Source organism: Ictalurus punctatus, chromosome 12 (genome assembly GCF_001660625.3).
Source record: "Ictalurus punctatus breed USDA103 chromosome 12, Coco_2.0, whole genome shotgun sequence".
In the NCBI taxonomy this organism is placed as follows: Eukaryota; Metazoa; Chordata; class Actinopteri; order Siluriformes; family Ictaluridae; genus Ictalurus; species Ictalurus punctatus.
Genome location: NC_030427.2, coordinates 435,298 through 442,816, shown reverse-complemented (window position 1 = coordinate 442,816; position 7,519 = coordinate 435,298). Strand labels below are relative to the sequence as shown.

Below are 7,519 nucleotides of genomic sequence, written 5' to 3'. Positions count from 1 at the left end.
GCACTTTGTCATACTCAGATGTATGGAAACAAAAGTCTTACCCCTTAGCTGTAGGAGAGCTGTAATTACCCTGTTACCCAAAAAAAGGAGACCTTGGTAGCTTAAAGAACTGGCGTCCTGTCTCCCTCCTTGGGACAGATTATAAAATCTTTTCAAAGGCATTAACAAACCGCCTTAAAAGATTTTTAGCCACAATACTACATGATGACCAGTCATACTGCATCCCAGAACGCTCAATCTTCAGCAACCTTTTTCTGGTGCGAGACCTGTTGCACCTCACAGAGCTATATAAGGTAGAGATGGGACTAGTGTCACTAGGTCAAGAGAAGGCTTTTGACAGATTGGATCATGGTTATCTTTTTAAGACCCTAACAGCTTTGGGCATTGGTGGACGCTTCATCTCATGGATTAGGCTGCTGTACACTGATGTGTACAGTATGCTGAAAATAAACGGAACACTAACAAGAACTTTTCCGTGCACAGAGGTGTTCCACAAGGCTGTAGCCTGTCCGGTCTGCTGTACACTCTCCCCATTGAGCCCCTGCTAAGACACCTGCGAGAAAATCTGCAAGGGTTTTCAGTGTTAAGCCCTGACTTATCTGATGTGACCACAGTCAATGTCACAGCATATGCTGATGATCTGACGGTGATAATCAGGTCCGAGGATGACATCAGTCACGTGTTTTCTGGCCTGGATGTCTTTCAGAGCGCATCATCTGCACGTGTAAACTGGAACAAAACTGATGCCTTGCTTCTAGGTCAATGGCAGGAGGAAAATATACCTCACCTCCCATAGGAGTGTTCGTGGAGGGACTGAGAATACTTGGGATCTTCTTTGGCACAGATCGATATATGCAGAAGAACTGGGATGGATTGACCAATAAGGTTCTAGAAAATCTAAATAGATGGAGATGGATTCAATCACAGCTGTCCTATAGGAGCAGGGTCCTAGTGATAAACAACTTGGCTGCCTCGATGCTGTTGGCTCAAATTTAGCCTATTACCCCAAAACACTTAAAATTCAACTTAGAAGCCAATACTCACATCTACCTCAGAGCCCAGTTGGAGATAGAAAAAAATACACCAGCCGTGAGTGAGAAGAAGCAAGGGTCCAGATTTATTGTTCCGTTCCACCACACGAGATCCACACCGATGAGAATTCTCAGAAGTGATCCCCCTACCCTGAGCTTAAGCTCCAGTATTTATACTGTATTTACACACTAAATAGCCCATATGTTTCAAGAAGACTATGATCTCACTACCAATAGGGTTGAAAAAAGAGCTCATTTACCTTACTCTTATGTTCCAGAAAAGGGCTATTTCACTTACACATAGAATTGAAACCAGGGGTTTTAATTTACACATAAAATCAGAACCCAGGCATTTCTAATAACCCAGAAAATAAAAACCCAGAGTTTCCAGTTACTCAGAGGATCAGAAACCAGAGTTTTCAGTTACCCAGGGCATCAGAATCTTCAGTTTTGATTTACCTAGAGAATAGAAAGTGGAGGAGACTAAACAATCTAATGGGACCTTGGTCTTATTGTTATCTCGAGGGGGGGCCAGTTTGACCCAGCCACCCTTATAACTGGCTCTCTTCATGGTTCTCTTAAAATTTAGGCCTCCCTTGCGAGACGAGAATCTTCACCATCTGAATCATGAGTAAGTTATATTTTCCTGTATATCTAGTTTATATTTTATTTTCAGATTTACTCTATATCTCTTATTATATATACTGCTTGAAAAAACAGTTTACTGTACTTCCTACTTCTTATCATTTTTATAAAGAGTATATATATATATATATATATATATATATATATATATATATATATATATATATATATATATATGTTATTATTATAAGACATTACCCTTATAATATCTTAATATTCCTTTTTATTATTCTTATAAAGTTATAATAGTATGTGTGTGTGAGAGAGATTGTGTGTGTGTGTGTTATGTCTACTTGCCCGCCCTTGACTGTACAAGGGTGTGTGTGTGTGTGTGTGTGTTTTAGCACTCCTCAGCTCGTACACTTCTTTCGACTTTTTGACTAACAACCCATAGTGTATTACTCTTAAAGATCTTTAAAGTGTTTTTCCAATTTATCCACATCTGACTAATACCGCTTCTGTATGTCTAGGTGCCGGTGCCCGTCGTCAGTCCCTTCTCTTTCCGTTACTGGACCTGGATCTGGATCTGGATCTGGATCTGGACACTCATTACCAGCTTGTGCATCTCACTGCTGATATCATGATGCTACTTAACTATCTTCGCAGCACCCCCTCTAGGAATGGAGATCCGGGGTTCCCCCCTCTTCTTCGATACAGAATCTGCCTACAGCATCTACAGCAATCTACAGCAAATGTGAGTATTTGCTTCTATGTTGAATTTTAAGTGTCTTTGGGTAATTGGCTAAATTTAGGCCAGCAACTTTCAGCTTATATGCATGAACACAATCCATTATAGCTGATGTATCGTGTAGCATGACTGAAGTGATGTGCAGGTCTTCAAATCTAATACTTTTTAATATCATAGTCAAGAAATTTCCAAAAATGTAAGTGCTGATACCTGCAGCTACCCTGTGCTTAACTGATGAAACAGTGAAGGAACAGCCCACACCTGTCCATGAAACAGATTTTCAGTAAAATGGCCAATTACTTTTGGTCCCTTGAAAAAGAAGGGGCTACATATTAAAGAGCTGTAATTCCTAAACCATTCCTCCAATGTGGATGTGAATACATTTAAATTAAAGATGAGGGACTGCACTTTAATCCCACATTCATTATTTAACTGTAACTTGAATAAGTGTGTAATAAGCCTCAGCATTTTTATTATCAGCTACAAGCAATCTGCTTCATTACATTTATTCTCAGTGAATATGAAATTACTGCAGATATATTTATCATCCCCGGGGAGGGTCTCTGTTTGCACAAAGGACCAATCACAACTGTTGTCTGCATACACAGATGTTATTACAGTTTTTTTTAGAGGTGCACATCAGGCAACGCAAAGGTCTGACGTAGAAGTATAAATAGCCTTTTTAGCGTGTCTCGAATTGCAGAAGTTGTCAACTGTTTTGCCTCATGTTCATTAGATCCTGTCCGAAAAACACGTTAACATCAAGGGCAACAAGTGCTGAGATTGTGACGCTGATGAAAAGGTGGCTGCAGCTGGCTTCAGACCGTGGAGGAGGATGGAAGAGGTGCAACAAACAGTAGCTTGTCCTGACTAGGAACGCATAAACCATTGAAATCAACGAGGAAAAAATTCAGCAGTGATCAGCCTGGAGCTCACGAGTGTATGCCCAGGATGACACTCTCTCCCTGGGCAAAGCCTGCGAACTTCGCCCAGAGCTCAGTCCATGTACTTTCGGAAATTTCGGCTGTGTGGTCTCGCCGTGAGTGATGCTACTGTACTTTTGGACATGTCAAAATATTAAGACAATGGGAATTCAGTTCAAACATTTTAATGAAATATTTACACACACACACACACACACACACACACACACACACACACACACACACACACACACACACAGGGCCATTAGCCAAAAACAACCGGCCTATGTAGCACCTATGCCCGCAGCGGACTCTAGCGCAGACTGGGCGGAGTGCGCCTCGCTGACCGACAGCTCCACGACTCAGCTAATTGCTGTAGCACATCGTCTTGGTCACGAGCTTGCGTTGTTCATCTTTTGCGTTCGCACTGTGAACAGGAGACATTTCTCTATCACTTTAACGTTTAACACATTGGAATGAATTTGTTAAAAAACATTTTAATCATGCTTACGTAGGTTGCTAGAGCTGTGGGGATGTCCGACACAGTGATGTCTCTTCCCACGAGTGCCCGCAGGGCAAGCTTGACATGCGCAGAAATCCTGGCCTGTGTGCCAGAAAAGAAAAGCCACCCCACAGAAGTCTCATATCCCGGCATATGCTTCCTCAGGTGGCAGAAAGCTTTCAGCCACTTCAGCTCCAGCTTGGTGACGGCTAGCTTAGCGAGTCCAAAAGCAGAGGCAGGTTTGTGCTGCTTCACCTGGGAGAAAAGGACAATGAATGAAAAATATTAAACACCCCCATGTACAACACAGCAGCCCCTGGAAATAAAAGTGAAATACACAGAAGTTACTTACATTGATCAGAAAGAGTCAGCCTTCTCGAGGTTCTCAAACTCCTCAGTAGTGAGGTTCTGCAGGACTCCGGTCCTGTCTGCTGACCGAAAAGAAGTGAGCACACAGCAGCCCGATGCAACGGTTGAGCATGTCCGGGTCTGCTGGACGAGTTCAGATCAGCCAGTGAAACAGGGACAGCGTCCGACAGTTTGCCGTGCAGGAGCTGTAAGTACTCCCTCACTCTTCTCCGCTCGCACGCCTTGCCTGTGGAGCACGACTCGACCGGACAGATGTCTGCACTCCCACTGCAGCAGTCTCTGGAGACTCCACAGCCTCGTGGAGCCAACTCGGCCCTCGGACAGCCTCTCATCAAGTTAATGGAGGAACTTGGAAACACACGTCAGAAATACCTTGGCCGGAGTGACCTTGTACCGCTGGCACAATGATTTCATCCATTCAAGGACTCTCGAGACATTGTCGATGTACTTCAGGTGGGCTGTGTTGTGGATAAAAATGACATGAAATAAACATGAGGGACACTTAGTATGAGTAATATGTAGTTTTATTGATAATTCACAGGACTGGTGGGTGCGTAATCTTGAGGAGAGTGGTGGGGGGAAGAAAATGGGGTGCGTCCTGGGGACATGGGAAACTCAGCAAAGGTGAAGTGAGAGGACCACTGAGAGTGGGGCGGACTGGCAGGTGAGAAGTGGGAAGAATGGTCGGGGACCAGGTCAGAGAAGGTGACATCTTCCTCAGACTGAAAGCTGGAGGGGGGTTTTGGCTGTGTAGAGGCGTCAATACACACGTTCACGGGGCAGATTTTGTATCGGGGGGGGGGACACCCCGCATTTCCATTTCCAGAGGGGGTGCTGCGAAGATAGTTAAGTAGCACCATGATATCAGCAGTTAGATGCGCAAGCTGATAATGAGTGTCCAGATCCAGATCCAGTAAAGGGGAGAAGAAGGAATGACGATGGGCACCTAGACACACAGAAGCGGTATTAGGCAGATACTGACAAATTGGATTTCCACTTTAAAGATCTTTAAGAGTACTACACTATGGTTTAATAGTCGAAGAGTCAAACAGAAGTATAAGAGCTGAGGAGTGCTAACACAGACACACACACACACACACACACTTACACACACACACACACACACACACACACACTCTCGTACAGTCAAGGGCGGGCATGTAGACATAATACACACACACACACACACACACACACATATAACATTATAACTTTATAAGAATAATAAAAAGGAGTATTAAGATATTATAAGGGTAATATCTTATAATAATAGAAAACGCTATAAAATACAGAATAGTAGGATATGTAGGACAGTAGAAGGGTAATATAATGATTTTATGAAGTAGGAAGTACAGTAAATCGTTTTTCAAGCAGTATAACTATATATAAAATAGAGATATAGAGCAAATATGAAAATAAATTATAAACTAGAAATACAGGAAAATGTAACTTACTCATAATTCAGATGGTGAAGATTCTTGTCTCGCAAGGAAGGCCTTAATTTTAAGAGAAAACCATGAGGAGCCATTTATAAGGGTAGCTGAGTCAAGCTACTGGTTTTGATTATATTTGTAAGTTGAAAAGCCCTGTTTTTTGAGCTAATGGTAAGTTGAATAGCTCTTTTTTAACCCTATTGGTAGTGAGATCATAGTCTTCTTGAAACATATGGGTTATTTACTGTGTAATTACAGTATAAATACTGGAGCTTAAGCTCAGGGTATCAGATCACTTCTGAGAATTCTCATTGGTGTGGATCTCGTGTGGTGGAACGGAACAATAAATCTGGACCCTTGCTTCTTCTCACTCACGGCTGGTGTCTTTTTTTCTATCTCCAACTGGGTTCAGAGGTTGATGTGAGTATTGGCTTCTATGTTAAATTTTAAGTGTTTTTGGGTAATGAGCCAGCAGCTGCCAGGGGACTGTCTGTGTTGGCCCACATAAAGTGAAGGAAGCGCTCGACGTGTCTCCTCTCCTGCTTGCCGTTGGCCGCGGCTTTGGGGACATCTCTGAGACTTGTCAGCCAAGCCGTGTACACTTAACATTGGCTCTGGAAAAGAGAAAAAAAAGGGGGGGGGGATCAGTGAAAGAAAAACAAATTTCATCCTGGGACGTCCACCCCGGGCGACCACCTGGAGTCCGCCGCCCACACACAATAAAAATAGGCCTAGAGATAGTTTAGGTACTCACCCACAGAGCCACTACTCTTTCCGGGCTACTAGCGCTTGCAGCCGTTCAAATTCTGCGGAGAGTTTTGCTACTTTTCGATCAGTTCAGAACATTTGCAACTTTTAGATTTGTTCGTCTCACCGAAAGCTTGCAGTTGTTGCAGCTTTATTTTGGCGCTGAGCAGTAGCTTCCTGACCGTGTCCCCGGCGAGCTGGTGAAGGTGGAACAGGTGGCAGTCTAGCCGGCGGAAACCTTTCCTGCCGCATGCAGACACCGGGCAGTCCAGAGCACCCGCATATCACCCGCTCGCTCGCTGCCGCCAGGTGAAGCCAGCGTTCCTCTGGACCCTGCTGATGAATCTGGGCGAGATGAGCCTGCACGTTGGTGTAGAAACGCCGACAAACTGGACACACTCTTCTCTGTGACATCTCGCTGCTCAGCACCGCTAGAGCGGGTGACTTTATAGGCAGCCAGTCAGGAGGGCGGTCCCATTAGCAGACCTAGTAGGAACCATCCTGCAGCAAAAAAACGGCATGCTCTGCCTATTAGGGACGTTTAAACGCTTAAAAATGTGCCCTTAATAGCTACTATGGTGGAATAAATTACATACTTAAAATTACAATGTTTCAGCTGTGTTCTCTTGCTATTTAAGGACGTTCCGATACTTTCGCATGCTTACAAATGTGCTCTGAACAACTGCCACGGTGGAATAAATAACATGTTAAAATAGTACAGAATGTTTCAGCTGTGTGCACTTGTTATTAGGGACGTGCCGATGCTTCCGCACACTACCAAGTGTGCTCCGAAAAATTGCCACGTTGTCATAAACAGGGTTCCATTCTTTCCTCACACAGTTCTTTGACTATCTGCACAGGCAAGTTACCAGACATCGCATGCTTCGAACAGCCAGTGTGCAGGGAGTCAGTGTTTTTAATTCAGCACTTGAGCACCACTGGGCTGTTCATTTCAGGCTCTCCGTCACATTTTATGTGAATGTGGCCATGACATTCCTCACAGTTGCCTCTGATTTCTATGAATTTATCTGCGGCTGATGGATAGACCTTGGCTCTTTTAAAGACAAATGTGCAGGGACCTGGCTCAAAATGAGTGTCATCATTACTGCCACTTGTTTCATGATCACTTTCATAAATAAACCCTAAAGCAGTCCAGATGTTGTCTGTTCAATTTAACAAAA

The 7,519-nt window shown here is 43.7% G+C and overlaps 1 long non-coding RNA gene across 3 annotated transcripts; it reads right to left on the bottom strand.

Annotated features, from left to right (window-relative positions):
- Nucleotides 1-3,123: 3,123 nt before the first annotated feature.
- On the bottom strand, nt 3,124-7,075 carry LOC128634145 (uncharacterized). Of its 3 annotated transcripts, none has more exons than XR_008397391.1 (4): nt 5,613-7,075; nt 4,142-5,104; nt 3,799-4,044; nt 3,124-3,714 (listed from the first exon to the last, which is right to left on the bottom strand). It is a non-coding gene; the product is annotated as an uncharacterized LOC128634145 (long non-coding RNA). The 3 variants fall into 3 exon arrangements; XR_008397392.1 differs by having other exon boundaries at nt 3,124-4,044; nt 5,613-6,205; nt 6,346-7,075; XR_008397390.1 differs by having other exon boundaries at nt 3,124-4,044.
- Between the last annotated feature and the right edge of the window lie 444 nt (nt 7,076-7,519).